The sequence below is a fragment of the Saccopteryx bilineata genome, chromosome 1 (assembly GCF_036850765.1).
Source record: "Saccopteryx bilineata isolate mSacBil1 chromosome 1, mSacBil1_pri_phased_curated, whole genome shotgun sequence".
Taxonomy (NCBI): Eukaryota; Metazoa; Chordata; class Mammalia; order Chiroptera; family Emballonuridae; genus Saccopteryx; species Saccopteryx bilineata.
The window spans coordinates 115,762,237-115,778,754 of NC_089490.1; the positions used below are offsets into that span (position 1 = coordinate 115,762,237).

At 38.5% G+C, this 16,518-nt stretch overlaps 1 protein-coding gene across 2 annotated transcripts in view; it reads right to left on the reverse strand.

Moving 5' to 3' along the window:
- The window catches only part of EPS8 (EGFR pathway substrate 8, signaling adaptor), a 189,681-nt gene extending 173,469 nt beyond the window's left edge, over positions 1–16,212 (reverse strand). For both annotated transcript variants that reach the window (XM_066264549.1, XM_066264547.1), the window contains exon 1: positions 15,954–16,212. The gene's annotated coding sequence lies outside the window, so the exon portion shown is untranslated. The remainder of the gene's footprint in view (positions 1–15,953) is intronic.
- Positions 16,213–16,518: the final 306 nt, after the last annotated feature.

Below are 16,518 nucleotides of genomic sequence, written 5' to 3' on the forward strand. Positions count from 1 at the left end.
GAGAAGTTCACTTTAGAGCAGTGGTTCCCAACCTTTTTTGGGCCATGGAACCGTTTAATGTCAGAAAATATTTTCATGAACCGGCCTTTAGGGTGGGACAGATAAATGTATCATGTGACCAAGACAAGTATTAAGAGTGAGTCTTAGACGGATGTAACAGAGGGAATCTGGTCATTTTTTAAAAATAAAACATCATTCAGACTTAAATATAAATAAAACGGAAATAATGTAAGTTATTTATTCTTTCTTTGCGGACCGGTACCAAATGGCCCACGGACCGATACCGGTCCGCGGCCCGGGGGTTGGGGACCACTGCTTTAGATCACCTTTTAGATGATCTATTCAACTCTAAGGAGCAGAGTTTGTGAATTAACATCTAAGTGTAGATGGATAACAAACATAGGATGTAACCCAGGAAAAGGACAGCACCATAGGAACCAAAGGGAGAGAACATTCTTTTAAAAAAAAAGTGGTCATTACAAACATGCATCCATTCAGCAGACAATCTACAAAGCATTAGGAATTCTAAGAGATAAAACTTCAACAGTTAACAAAACATCATCCATGTCCTCTAAGAGCTGACAGGTAAATGCTACAGCAAAATCAAGAAAGATAAAAACGTATCCAAAAAATTGTTATCAAGACAATTTTAAAAGATTACAGATGACCTAGCAACATGAGCTCAGGCACTTGAGTGGGTTAACTAATATAAGACAAGTGAAAAAGAAGAAATATGCACAAGATTCTTGTCAAGAATATTAGCTTTGCCCTGGCCAGATAGCTCAGTCAGTTAAAGTGCCATCCTGATATGTAAAGAATTTGGGTTTGGTCCCCAGTCAGGGCACATACAGGAACAGATTAATGTTTCTGTCTCTTATCTCTCTTCCTTTATCTCTCTCTAAAATCAATAAAGAAATTGTAAAAATACATTTAAGCCTGACCAGTGGTGGTGCAGTGGATAGAGCATCAACCTGAAGACGCAGGTTCAAAACCCTGAGGTCGCCAGCTTGAGCACGGGGTCACCGGCTTGAGCCCAAAGTTTGCGAGCTTGAAGCCCAAGGTCACTGGCCTGGGCCCACGGCCGCTGGCTTCAACAAGAGGTCACTGGTTTGGCTGTAGCCCCTCGGTCAAGGCACATATGAGAAGCAATCAATAAACAACTATGTGCCACAACTACAAGTTGATACTTCTCATCTCTCTCCCTTCCTGTCTGTCTCTCTTTCTCTCCCTCTCTCTCAAAAAAACAACAAAAAAAAAAAACTTTTAGTATTCTATCCATTTTTTTAAATCAGACCCTCTAGTAATGATTTGTTTGAGACACATATAAGAAGGAATAGCCAAAATGAGGAAATAATAAATTATCTTCTAGAACAAAAGTACTTCTATGTTATGGACTTGGGAAAACTGCAGAAATGGATTTCTACATCTGCCCCTCCCAACTTCTCTTTCCAACTCCCCAACTTGTATACAAGCCGAGTGTTATTTAAGCTAACAGCATGCATCTATAACTCCCTAGTTAAGTAGACAGAGCTTGGAAAATTAGGTCACAAGGTTGTCACTGAGACTCCAAATCATGTCTGGCAAGTCTGTATGACTTCCTCCTCCCTATGATCCTGTTATACACTGTCCAATAGCAAGATAAGGGGAAGGTTACCAGAGCTTTCTTTAATAGCTACAAAAATATTTGGTCCAAATCACTAAGAATGTGGGAAAACTCAGGCACTCTTATCCTTCTAGAGTCAACACAGTACTCAATGATTTGATTAATATTAATTCAGAATCTTCTTTATGCAGAGAAAAACATTTTTTTAAGTTCAGTGCCAATCATGGTCCAGCCCCTACATGCTCATGATTTAAAAGCAATTCTTGATTCTGTTTCCAAACAACTAAGTTCTTTGCAATGCAAATACAGGTTTTTTTGAAATAGATAGTTATGAATCTTTCATTCATAGTAGCTACTAGAAACATATGAGCCAAACACATTGCAGGGATCATTTCAATGGTGTGTAACCTAAGAGGTGTGTTAGAAAGCAGCTGGTCCACTAAGTAAGGAGGCATCCACATTTTTCTTTCTCGTAAGTAAAGTATAAGCCAACATTGCTTCATACGCAATCTTAGTTACCCCACATTCCAAATTCAAGATAAGAGATATTTCACCATCTCTGCAGATTAACACTTTATTGTAGGCCTGAGGTTTGCAGAATGACTCCATAGCATGAATAACGGCTTCTTCATTCCTAAATTTCCAGTCTTATCTGATCTTACACTGACATTAATGGCTTAAAATCTTTCAAAGGGAGTACTGGTGAACTATAATTTTTCCCAAAGCTGCTCATAAATAATAAATGTTCCTTTGTGGAATTATTATAAAATTATACATTATTTGGAAACCAACTTATAAAAATCCACATCGGTACATGTAAAAAATTATAATACAAAATGTGATTATCTTCACTTTGTTAGAAATAAAAGGGAAGAAAAGAGGTAGTTAGGAGGGAGGAAGGGAAAGAAGGAGCGGCCAGAAAGATTATGCTTCATTTTATACATTTTGGATTGTTTACCTATAATTTGATGCTTCTTTTAAGTTTCTGCCACTGTACACTTAGTAAAGATAGGAATCTTGTCTGTCTTATTAATTACAGTATCTTCATTATTTAGTAATATGTCTAATACTTAATAGGCATTTATTTAATATTTCTTTGTTGAGAGATTGATTTCACTAACTGAAAAAAATTTTTTTCTATTAAATAAAGCTCTGTATGTCCAGGACTATTAGATCAAGAAATCAAATTGGGCTGAATAAAGCCAATGGGCCTGCTATTGGTTTAACCAAACCTTTCATGTCATACAACTATCTCAGGTCACAAGAAAGATCACTGGAAAAGTTAAAAGGGATCAAACAAAATCTATCATCACTATACCAAACAAAACACACCTTCACAAAGGACAGCTCAAAATGCATGTTATTATATTCATATGAATTTGTGTACATATACCTCTTCTACAGTTTTTCTTTTAAAAAAATTTTCCCCAATATTATCTATTCCAGCCATTGTTACTGTTGGCAGCAGTAGCAAAAATTTAGTAAGAATATTTAAGAGAGAGGGAACTAGGAAGCTAAAACGATCACCTCTAGAAGCTTCTAAAAGTTCTTCTAGAAAAAAACACACATTGTTAGCTAAATTAATTTCTTTGGTCTTAAAAATTAAGCTATGTTCTCAAATCAACTCCTTGCAAAAATCTAGACTTCTATCCTCTTTTGGAAGAGAAAAAACCTCCAGTCTTGAATCAGCTACCTAATCTAAAATGATTTCCCCCAAATTTACATCTGTGCTCTCAAACATGCAACTGGATCAGCCTCCATGAAGAGCAAGCATTGGTTTCACCTAAAGTCTAAAGTTCAATTAATGTCCACATTACCCTAATGAAATCAGTGTTAGCTAGAAAAATCTGGCTGTTAAATCTTATAAGAATAAAAATTTCCATGTTTAGAATGCAGACTTTTTATTTTTTATCTGTTTATTGAATATTTAATATATACTTACATCAAATAATACATTACTCTTTACAGTCTTTATAATCAAAGTTCCCCATATGTAGCTCATGAACAGCACAGCAGTGATTAAAATGGGTTATAGATTCCTGAGCAATATTTGTGTTTCCACTTTGGGTACCACCAAACTATTTCTATTACCTACCATATACAACTAGTTTTCGCCAACATCTTCCCGCTTTATCCATTAGTTTGGAATCTTTTAGTTTGATTATATAAATGCCTTTGAAAACCATAAATGTAACACAAACTATAACTGGTAGCCACTGAGCTAAATTATCCTATAATCTGAGGTCTTCTACTTTGTACTACACTGATAGCTCATGATTTCACTCTTCAAATATTTGGAAGGCCATAGAATACTACAAATAAAATTACTTTGAATCTTATATAATTTAATTCGAGATATTTTAAACTCAAATTCTAAAATCCCCTACATTGTTAAGAGGTTCCTACAAAATAAAATGTTAACAAAAAGTCAGTAGCATAAATTGTAATATACAAACAAAACCACAGTGGATTTTTTCTAATTAGCACTAAAAACAGAACAGTGTTAAGATACACTCCAGTTAATCACTGTTAATGTATTTACTCTGGACAAATCTAGATTTTACTATCTTCATAATGACACTTTACTACTTCCAAAATAATTTGCTTACTACCCAAATAAAATGAAGGTGATGAGAGATTCAGTCATTCCTTTGTTTCAAACCCCATCGCAGCCTAAACTGAACCTTCACTGTCATAACTACCATAAATATCTCTTTTATTCGGCTTACTCTCTCCATGACAGGTCTTGCCAGGCAGGGAGAAAGAGAACAGTATCTGGGAAGACAGCAAAGTTATGAAAGATACATTTTCAACTCAAGTTGTCTGGAGACTGAAAAAAGCTGTGAGACATAGGGGCTGGAGAATGGTGTAAAGTGGAGAGGAGGGAGAGGAGAGTAGGGTGGAGAAGGGATGTCAAGGGAAAACCCACATGATCAATCATCTGCTTCAAGGTTTTTATAAGATTATGTTCTATATGAGACTGTGGAAGGAGCAAGTCTTAAGAATGTAGGAAAATGGGAAATACAGTCAAGTATATAGATATTGTAGTAAAAATGGTGCTTTAACTTTTTGTTTCAAGAATGTTGATAAAAACATAGGGAAATTAAATAATATAAAAAGAAAAGGTATTTTAAATACTTTATTCTATAATTCATTCTATAAAGAACAAATATACTAATATCTGTAAAATATAGAGCTGATAATTTTTTGTATTATTCTTTATACATTGTTATTCCGGTTTGACTATCACAGACTATTCATCTTATTTATTTTTTTAAATATTTATTTGATTGATATTAGAGAGAAAAGGGGAGAAACAGGAGAGAGACAGGAACATCTGTTCCTGTATGTGCTCTGACTGGGGATCAAACCAGCAACCTCAGTGCTTCAGGACGACGCTCTAACCAACCGAGCTATCCAGCTAGGATGATTATTAATTTTTATTTTTTATTTTTTGTATTTTTCTGAAGCGAGAAGCAGGGAGGCAGAGAGACAGACTCCCGCATGCACCGACCGGGATCCACTCGGCATGCCCACCAGGGGGTGATGCTCTGTCCACCTGGGCCGCTGCTCTGCTGCAACAGATCCATTCTAGTGCCTGAGGCGGAAGCCAGGAAGCCTTCCCCAGCGTCCCAGCCAGCTCTGCTCCAGTGGAGCCTTGGCTGTGAGAGGGGAAGAGCGAGATAGAGAAAAAGCAGAGGGGGAAGGGTGGAGAAGCAAACGGGCGCTTCTCCTGTGAGCCCTGGCCGGGAATCAAACCCGGGCCTTCCACATGCTAGGCTGATGCTCTACTGCTGAGCTAGCCGGCCAGGGCTTGATTATTAATTTTAAAATAGAAGATGAGCCTTGGCCAGGTAGTTAAGTTGGTTAGAGTGTCATCCTGATACACAAAGATTGCGGGTTTGACGCCCAGTCAGGGCACATGCAAGAGTTGATCAATGAATGCACAAATAGTGGAACAACAAATCCATGTTTCTCTTTCTTTCTCTTTACCCCCTCCTTTCTCCCTCTAAAATCAATAAATAAAAAATAAAATAGAAGGTGAGACTTTAAGTAAATCTGTGAATTAATGCATATTAAAATCTTTATAGGGTATTTTCCTCAATAATTAAAAGCACCATCTTTAACATACATTCTTCAGGCATACATATAAATTCTACACCTTTACATGCATGAGTATCATGTGAATAATGCTACAAGATTTGGCCCAATGACTAGATTTTTATCACAGAAAGAATTCCATTGCTTTTGAATTATTCAGAATCTAACAAGGCCCTACAAAAGTGCTAAATAAAAGAACTACCAACAAAATTAATGTTGTCCGTATACTTAAAGGATCCTGAGATGTAAAAAATGTTAACACTAGTTGTAGTACACAGTCCTGAAAATAAACACACTATGTATCAGCAGTTCAGATAATGGAGGTAAATACACCAAAATGGTAAGACAATTCAACCTTAAGATAAGGTTTCTAAATGAAAGATTAATATTTTTAAATCCCAATATATATAGTTAGTCATAAAAGTTAAAGTTGAAAACAAACTGAAAGGAGAAATTTGAGATTATTTATACACATACACATACAAACACAAATGAACTGATAATGCTGCACTGGGTCAGGGGGTAGATCTACACATAATAATGTTCTATTGTCTTCCTTTTAGGAAAATTAAATGTATCTTCCCTCTTCATCACACATATATCTTTCTTCACATTTAAAACAGTCTTATTGTCTACTTATAACCATCTTGTGCCTTCATGTCTAAAATTACCATTCAATTTAAAATATAAAAATTATTGTAGAATATTAAACAAATTGCATTGGATGTCTTTTCAAAACTGACAAATTTCACACATACTTTTTTTACTGAATTGTTTTGCCACTTGCACTTTATTTTAAACATTTTATTTTCTACAGAAAAATAGAAACAATTACAGTATCACCAAATATTAGAATCAACAAAAAAATTACAATGTTTAACAATCACAAATACTTCAGACAATGGACACACTTTATTATTGCACTAAACCAATACGTATATCAATAATACACATGTATTTTTAGAATAAGAAATAATATTCTGAGAGGTAATATCCTAATGGTGCTAATAAAATCTAAATAAAATGAAATCCATATACCAATAGCTTTCAATAAAGGACTTTAAAAATGTTCTTCCCGCCCTGGCCGGTTGGCTCAGTGGTAGAGCGTCGGCTTGGAGTGCAGGAGTCCCAGGTTCAATTCCCGGCCAGGGCACATAGGAGAAGTGCCCATTTGCTTCTCCACCCCTCCCCCTCTCCTTCCTCTCTGTCTCTCTCTTCCCCTCCCGCAGCCGAGTTGGCCCGGGCGCTGAGGATGGGTCCATGGCCTCTGCCTCAGGCACTAGAATGGCTCTGGTCGCAACAGAGCAATGCCCCAGATGGGCAGAGCATCGCCCCCTGGTGGGCGTGCCGGGTGGATCCTGGTCAGGTGCATGCGGGAGCCTGTCTGACTGCCTTCCCGTTTCCAACTTCAGAAAAATACAAAAAAATAATAAATGTTCTTCCCTTTCCTTAAGTTTAAATTTTTTTCCTTCTGTTAATCTTCATCTTTTTCTATTTTTCTTTTTTTCCTCCCCTTATATTAAAACACAATTTTTCAATTATAGAACTCTGACCTGTTATCAAGCACATACTTCATTCACTAAACAAATTATTTTAGAATATTTGGAAGTATTAACTTTCAGATTGTGGTCAGAAACTGTTCATGGTTATTAGAATTTTGAACTGGTTAAAACAGAACTAGATAATGCACTGTGGGATATTATATTCTACTAAATATAAGCATGGTTTGAGACAGGACGTCTGATTTCACCCAAAAACACACAAGCATCTTCCTTAATACAGTCACTTGAGTATCACAAGACTGAAAAAGAACACAAAAATTCATCTACTATATAAGGAATATATTCAGAAAGACCTAATATTAGAGGAGGAGACTCATGCAATTCTTAAAACAGGTTTGGTATCTTTATTCTCTCCTACTACAATGTAATGAATAGGCTATTGTATTGTTCTTTGTAAAAATGAAAAACAACTGGTTATTCAGTTCTAATAATCCTGTAGGCTCCGTAAGAAAGTGAAGAATTTCCCACCACTCACATCATGCCTACCCATTATGCACACAATAAACATATTCATCTTTCTTCCTGTAATGCCCTAGAGTCTCACCTCACACCCTCATTCTGGGCCTCAAAATTCACCCTATAAAACTTAAATGTCTTGTTCCAGAGTAAAGACTCCTTTAGCCACGGTGAGCACTCCTTTCATCTATGTGTTGGGATATACACTTTATTTTTTCAACTAACCTACCCCTTGAGTCAAGTAGGCAGTATTAGTTTCCACTTCTTAGATATGAAAAGTAAAGCAGATAAGGTCTCTTTGATTTCAAAGTCCATACTTGTTTGTTCATTTGTTTAATATATACTACCTTTAGTTCCAACTACTGAAATGTCTACTTCCCTCCATTCTCTGGGTTCCCTGATGACGGAATGAAGAGATCCTGTCTTATTCCCCTTTATATTCCCAGTGTCTGGCACAAACAGAGAAAAGAAGAAAAAAAGAAATAAAAAAGGAAGGAAGGGAAAGAGGGAGAAGAGGGGAGGAAGGTAGGGAGGGAGGGAGGCAGGGAGGAAAATGTAATAATGTTCAATCTCCTTTGTAAGGAAAAACTCAAAAACACAATCTTTTGATTCACTCTCATTTAGCTCAGTATCAAGGACACCCTGATACCATTCTGGCACTTTTTATTTTTATTTTTTTAGTAAGAGAACGAGAGGAACAGACAGGAAGGGAGAGAGATGAGAAGTATCAATTCATAGTTATGGCATCTTAGTTTTTCATTGATTGCTTTCTCATATGTGCCTTGACTGGGGGTCTCTAGCTAAGCCTTGCTAAAGCCAGCAACCTTGGGTTTCAAGCCAGCGACGTTGGGCTTCAAACCAGCAACCTTTGGGCTCAAGCCAGAGACCACGGGGGTCATGTCCATGATCCCATGCTCAAGACAGCGACCCTGCACTCAGGCTGGTAAACCTGCACTCAATCTGGATGAGCCCACAGATTTCAAACCTGGTTCCTCAGCCTCGCAGGCCAACACTCTATCCACTGTGCCACCACCTGGTCAGGCCTGGCACTTTTTATTTTATGAGATAAAGCACAGTCAAGCGAAAAGAACATGGGTTTGAAGTCAGAAAGTTCAGGGTTCCCATCTAGACTCAGTACATTTTCTCCCATGTGTGCTGTAGGCAAGTCACTTTATCTTTCTACTTCTTACCTGTAATACGAAAATAAGGAGACCTGTCTTAAAGAGATCTTGAAAGAATTAAAAGAGATAATATATATAAGACTTAGATTATAATACTAGGTGCTAGTTTTATTATGTCAGATCTTTCTAGATGCTTCTTGAAGGCTATTGGTTCTAACTATAGTATTACAATACAACTACTTCTGGTCCCAATCTCAGTAACACAAAGGATTTATTAAAAGAAAGGTACTTGAAATAAGCCATTTGTTGCAAGAGTAGTAGCATGGGTAAGAATCAAGACTGTCTCAAGTTTCGAGATGGTACACACATCATCTGCTTCTTCTCAGCACCCACCTGCAAATCCTTTATTTCAGATCCTCTTTATGAAAAAAGAAAACTTGTTATTATTTCCTATGGTTAGGTCTAAAAGAACTGACCAATATTACTCATATTAACAATTCCATTTTCCACATATAAGAAACTATTAGTGAGGAAGAGGAAAATGAATTACAGTTGGCCCTCAATACTCTCAGGTTCTACATCTATGAATTCAACCAACAGATGATCAAAAATATTCAGGAAAAAAAAAAAGTTGTTGCTGACATGTAATATGTAATTAGACCTATGATTGCTGTATCTATTCTGAACAAGCCAGACTGTAAGAAAATATATATTTGCAAAACACATATCTGAGAGTGCTTATATCAAAAAAGATATACAGAATTCTTAAAAATCAACAAAAAAAAAGAACTCTATTAGAAAATGGGCAATACTTCAGAACAGACATTTTATCAAAGAATATATACATACGAAAAATCAAATATGGGGGGGCTGGGTAAAGGTGGTGAAGGGACTGAGTAAAAGACAAAAAGAAAAAGAAACTCATGGACATGGACAACAGTACAGTGACTGCAGTGACAGGGGGTGGAAGAGGGTAAGAGGGGATAAATGGTGATAAACGGAGACGTGACTTGGGGGAGTGAACACAATACAGTGTACAGAGATGTGTTATAGAATTGGGCATCTGAAACCTCTATAATTATATTAACCAGTGTCACCCTAATAAATTCATTTAAAAAAAAAAAGCCCTGGCTAGATAGCTTGGTTGGTTAGAACATCGTCCCAAAGCTCAGTGGTTGCTGGTTCAATCCCTAGTTAGGGCACATACAGAAACAGAACAATGTTCCTGTCTCTCCCTCCCTTGCTCTCCCTCTAAAATCAATAAAATCAACATTAAAAAAAATAAACAGAGGAAAGATGATTGACATTGAATGTCATTAAGGAATGGCAAATTAAAGCAACAATTTGATATTACTACACACCTATTAGATGCTTAAAATAAAATTAAAAAACTGACAACATCAAATGCTGACAAGGATGAGGAGCAACAGGAAATCTACCCAACTACAATAAGATATAAGTGAACCTTAAATGCATATTGCTAAGTGAAAGAAGCCAGTCTGATGAGGCTACATAATTTCAATTATATAAGGTCTACCGGAAAGTTCTGTCCATTTTTGGAATAAAACAGAATACAAAATTTTCTTACTGTCAATAAACTTTATTAAATAATATAATTTTCATTATTATTCATGATTTCTTGCCAGCGTGAGGGCAATTTGTATATCTCATTTTTGAAAAATGTTTTATCTTTTGATGCAAAAAATTGAACCAGTGCTTGTTTGATATCTTCTTCATTTTTGAATTTTTTGCCCTTCAAAAAATTTTGTAAGGACAAAAACAAGTAATAGTCGGAGGGTGCTAAGTCCAGGGAATATGGTGGATGTGACAGACATGCTTCTGTAGCATTTCTTCCTTGTTGAAATTCGTAAAAATTACAGTGGCGTAAATGAACTTTATCAGTAGCCATGGGTACACTATCGCTTCACACATAAGACTAATGTGAATCAACTTTGTTTTAGTTAATTTGCTACGTCAGTATGTATACATTAAGTGATAAAAATAGAGAGGCACAAATGCACCAAATAAACATGTGCTTACGTGTCGAAACTTGTTGTGATAGAAACGGACAGAACTTTCCGGTAGACCTTATATAACATATGGTAAAGACAAAACTATAGAGTCAGTTAAAAAAAAATCAGTGATTGCCAGGAATATAAGGTTAAAGGAATGATAGCACAGGAGATGTTTAATGTGATATGCTTTGATATTGGAAAAATGAACACATGAAATATTGCATTTGTCAAAATCCACAGAACTTTACAGAACAAAAAGCAAATCTTAATGTCTTCAAATTTTAAAAACAATTTATAAGGTGAGAGGATCCTAGGATGAAATGCAGACTGTGACAAAAGGATCAAACTGTATTATACATTTCTGCAGCAACCTCACTAAAGGGGATAGGGGAAAAGAAGTCTGTAAAACTAAAAGCAAAAGAAACTCCACACAAGCACTGTACTAACTGATAAAGTGTTTTCAGCTCTCTCTAAAGGGAGTACAGACTAAGAATTTCAATACTGTTATACATATATAATGGGAAAGAACAATTAAGTAAATGGATGGCAAATAGGGGGAGCCAGCTTTCTTCTCACCCTGGGAGTGAGTTTACAAATAAGCAGGGGAGAAGGCCAGAATGATATAGGTGGTAATGAATTAGGTAGAGTAAGAGATATCCATATGAACTCATATTTAGCTTAACATGATATACATAGTTCCATAGAAAAATGTATAGATAAATGTATATCCATGGGCTTGTATACACACATGCATTTCCTACTGTGTCAGATGAGAGGGCCCAGGTGCAATGACGCCCCAGCAGCAACAAGAACACCTAGCAACCACATCTTAGCTTCTAATATCATTTCCCAAAAAAATGAACCAGATTCTTTCTGGCTGAATCTAGGACTGAGGCAGGAAATGGAAATAGAAAAGATGAACCCAAAGCATATTTTAAAGCTAAAAAGTAAGGGAGTGATTTTTTTTAAAAAGTATGGAGACAACTGAATAGAGCTCCCAATTGGCAAAGCTGAAATAATTTGAACAACAAAATAAAGTAGTATTGGATCATAACTCAAAATGTAACACACACACACACACACACACACACACACAGACACACCTATATTAGTCCAGATCAATATAAGTAAATAACTGATTAAAGAAATGGGTAGAGAAGACAAATCTGTCATGCAGAAGAATTCCAAATAATTTATATAGATATCCCACCCTCAAGGAAGAGAACCACAACTCTCCAGTTCTTAAGTATGCACTGTGCACAGTGACTTCCTTTTAAGAGCACAGCCTGAAAAGAAAGAAAAGAATAATTTTTCAGTGCAAAAAACTAACAAACAGTACATCAGGCCAGATGATCAAGATCAATATCAACAGTGATAAATCACATTGAGAGTATGTACCCTTTATATGACGTAATAAAAATAGCACTTTACCTCTGTAATCTTCCTCCACAAAACCCAAAACCACAGTCTGATCCTGAGAAAAACATGAGTCTAATCTCAGTAGGGGGGCATTCTAAAAAATAACCTGACCAGTACTCCTCACAACCATGAAGGTCATCAAAAACAAGCTGCCACAGCCAAAAAAACCTTGCGGAGAGTAGACTAAGTGTAATATCCAAGATGTAGGATCCTAGAACAGAAAAAGAACATTAGATAAAAACTAAGGAAATCTATGCCCTGGCCAACTCAGTGGCAAAGCACTGTCCAGGCATGTGGATGTCTTGGGTTCCATTCCCGATCAGGGCACACAGGACAAGACACCATCTCCTTCTCCACCCTGCCTCCTCCCCTTTCTCTTTCTCTCCCCCCCCCCCTTTACCTCTCTCTCTCTCTTACTCTGCTGCACCCAAGACTCAATTCATTCAAGCACATTGGCCCCAGGCACTGAGGATGGCTCCATGGAGCCTTGCCTCAGGCGCTAAGAATAGCTCAGTGGCGAGCATGGCACCAGATGGACATAGCATCGGCCCAAGAATGGGGTTGCCAGTCGGGCCGCATGCAGGAGTTTGTCTCTATTTTTTCTCCTCTCACTTGGAAAAGAAGAAGAAAAAAAAAACTCAGGAAATCTAAATAAACTATAAACTTTAGTTAATACAGTAATGTACCAATAATGATTCATTATCTATAATAAATACCAATGTAAAATGTTAGTAAGTGGGGACACTGAGTAGGGGGATATATGAGAAATCACTGTACTAACTTTATACTTGTTTCTGTAAATATAAAACTGATCTAAAGAATAAAATATATTTTTTAAATCTCATTTAAGAATGTATCTAGAAAACACTGAAGATATTATAGTGAAGCACTGATGAACTTCACACCTTCCTAGCATACATATATTAAATGTAAAATGTTTACAACTTTTCTGTTATAAGATTTTTTTTTAAGAAAATATTTTTCAATCACTAACAGCTGCAAACAACTTCATACAGTAATTCCCCACAGGGGTGTATTATAGCTGAAGGACTTTAACTACAATTTCACTTTTTCCCCTTACATACCATTGCAGATGTCTGAAAGTTCGTTACCTAAAACATTAACTTATGTTATTTTCTGATGATCTAAATAACTATCAAATATGCTTACAACAACTCAGAAAAGCTAACCTAAGTTTTATTTAAATCAAATCAGTGCTAAAATACTTATCCAATAAAACTTCAAGTATCTAATGAGAGACTTGAGAAAAACTACCATCTTTTATTCTGAATCCTATATTTTCTTATATCAACCATGGTTCAAGTGAGCTGCTGCATATTAATATAGATAAATGAAAACAGGAGTCAGTAGGGGAAGAAGAAACAGTAGTGGTGAACATGTGTGTAGTAGAGTGTAAGAAAAAGGACTAGTATTTATTTATTTACTTATTTATTTATTTATTTTGTATTTTTCTGAAGCTAGAAACGGGGAGAGACAGTCAGACTCCTGCATGCGTCCGACCGGGATCCACCCGGCACGCCCACCAGGGGGCGATGCTCTGCCCCTCCGGGGCATTGCTCTGCCACTCTAGCGCCTGGGGCAGAGGCCAAGGAGTCATCCCCAGCGCCCGGGCCATCTTTGCTCCAATGGAGCCTTGGCTGCAGGAGGGGAAGAGAGAGACAGAGAGGAAGGAGAGGGGGAGGGGTGGAGAATCAGATGGGCAGTTCTCCTGTGTGCCCTGGCCAGGAATCGAACCCGGGACTTCTGCACGCCAGGCCGACGCTCTACCACTTAGCCAACCGGCCAGGGCTAAAAGGACTAGTATTTAAAACGTATCAAATAAAAACACTAAAAGCAAAGAACAGAAAACCTATGGCATAGAAAATGATGTCTGAAAAAGTATCAACATAGATTTAAAAATCTAAAGCAAGAAAAGTTAGAAATAAAAACAAAATGAAATTTTACATTTGATAAGAAAAAAGCAAAGTGTTCAAAATTAGACATTAGATTTCCAATAGGGAATAAGAATAAACTATTTTGAAAAGGAAAAAAATCACCCAAAATACAACTTAAAGTATTCCCCATTAAAAGGCTGAAAATTACTATATAATGATACTGAGTGACATTGGAAAGTGGAAGAAAAAAAGAGAATGTATCAAATATTATAAAGTGTTATCGCAGAATAGTGGTATTAAAAGCAAGTGTTTTTTTCTGCTGTGAAATGAATGACTTGTGGAATTTTCAAGTCTTAACCTATGACTTCTGCACTAAAGGCATTCTATAAAATGTCATTACCTTTGTGATTCATTCCAATATATCCTTTATATGGCAAGTCTTGATAGTGCATTATTTTTCAAATCATAAGTGTGAACCCATGACCCAAAATTTTCCAAACCAGCAACTTAAAAACTATAGCAATATGTCCAGAAAACTAGAGTTCAACTAGAAAACCTACACTGGGTGAGAGGATGACACTGACTTTCATTTCAATGACCACATGCTCTAAATTACTAGTGCACACTTTCCAAAGTCCAAGTAGCTGTAGAAGAATGGCATCCTTTCAACGGAAATAAATTAGAAGCAATACTCAACACAGTTGCTTTGTTAATACATATATATGGAAGCCTTCTGAAAATCCTTTCTCCTATCTCCCTAGAATAACAAAGCCGAATCAAGCTATTTACATACATCTGGAACCAACTTTATCGGGTTTAAGATATTAGCTATTCCTCTCATCATCTGAAGGAAGAACTGAAACCTTTAAAAGAAAACCTATGATGCATTTCGTTGAAATATATTTTATAAAGGAGGATTCTGATTCCTAATGCTCTACCGTTCTGGATACGTATGCATTTCAAATCCTAATACCACAGCGTCCTACCCCCCCCCCCCCCAGAGATTCCAGCAATACTATGGGAAAAGAAGGATTTGAGAAACAATGCAAAGGAAGAGAACAATCGATGCAAAGATTCTGCAAACAGGTTGTCCTCAAAAGGAAAGGGAGGAAGCATGTGAAGAGTGAGCAGGGTCTACAGGGGTGGGGAAATCCACTCTAAAGGCATTAACTGACAAAGACGCCAGAATGGCCATCTTCCCAAAAGTAAAACGATGAGTAAAGTGGAGCAAGCCAAGAAAGGAAAGTCAATAGGAATTAGAAGTGACAACTACTCAAATATAAGGAGCTATATTAATTAAAGGAGATAGGCACTGGTGTGACTTTGTCTCAAAATGTCAACACGGAAAGATCCCCTCCCCATCTGGGGGTGGGGAGGATGGCTCTGAAACCCCCAAGTCTAAGATAAACCGTGAGAAGAACATTCGTTCTGTAGTCGCCCCGTCGCCCAGATAAGCGCAGGTGTATCTGCGGAAGCTCAGGTTACCAGGAAATATTACAGGGACACAGTGGATCTTCTCTGCCCACCCGCCCGGAGCCCCGGTGCGGCGAGCGGCGCGGGGCAGGCGGCCGAGGGTGGCACTGGCTCCCGGCGCCCCAGGACCCAGCGCGCGGACGCGCACACCTGGCTACCAACACCAGTTGAAAAGCAGTTACAGTGAATGAAGGCGGACACGGCGCCTGGCACCCCTCCATCCAAGCACACAAAGGCGGATTTTTTAAATCGAGGGAGCGTTCAAACCATCCGTCCCCGGCGGGCGCCTTTCGCCGAGGGGCTCTTACCTCGGATCCGCCCTCGGGGCAGCGTCTGTCCCCGAGGTTGCCTCGAGCCCAGAGAGGCAGGAGGGGGGCCAGGAGAAAGCCTCCGACCTGGACGGCGCCCTCCCAATCCTCCGCGGGCCGCCCTGCCGCCGTCTGCGCCCCGCTGCAGAGAAGCGATCTCCGGGACGCCAGAACCGACCTCGCGCTCGCCGACACCGCCTCGCCCGCCGCTGCTAGTGAAGTCTGGCTCTGCCCGCCCGCACACCCGCTCGCCGCCAAACCCTGCCGCGCGCCGCGCATGCCCAGTACCCTGTGAGGAGCGCGCGCGGGAGCGTGCGCGCGCGCACGCGGTCAGGAGCGCGATCCGCCCGCCGGGTCTTGCCTGCAGCCGAGCCGCGGATTCTCCAGCCAAGTGCTAGAGGCAAATAGGCGGGTGGGACCTGGTGGGCGGGAGAGGGACCGTAGGAAAGTTATCAGGGCGCCCAGTTATCAAGGCTGCGATCAAAGCTGGCCGTGGTTGCCGGCAGCGGACAGTTTTGCCGAAGTGCCCTAGCTGGACTGACTGGCAGCTGAGAGACGCGGGGAG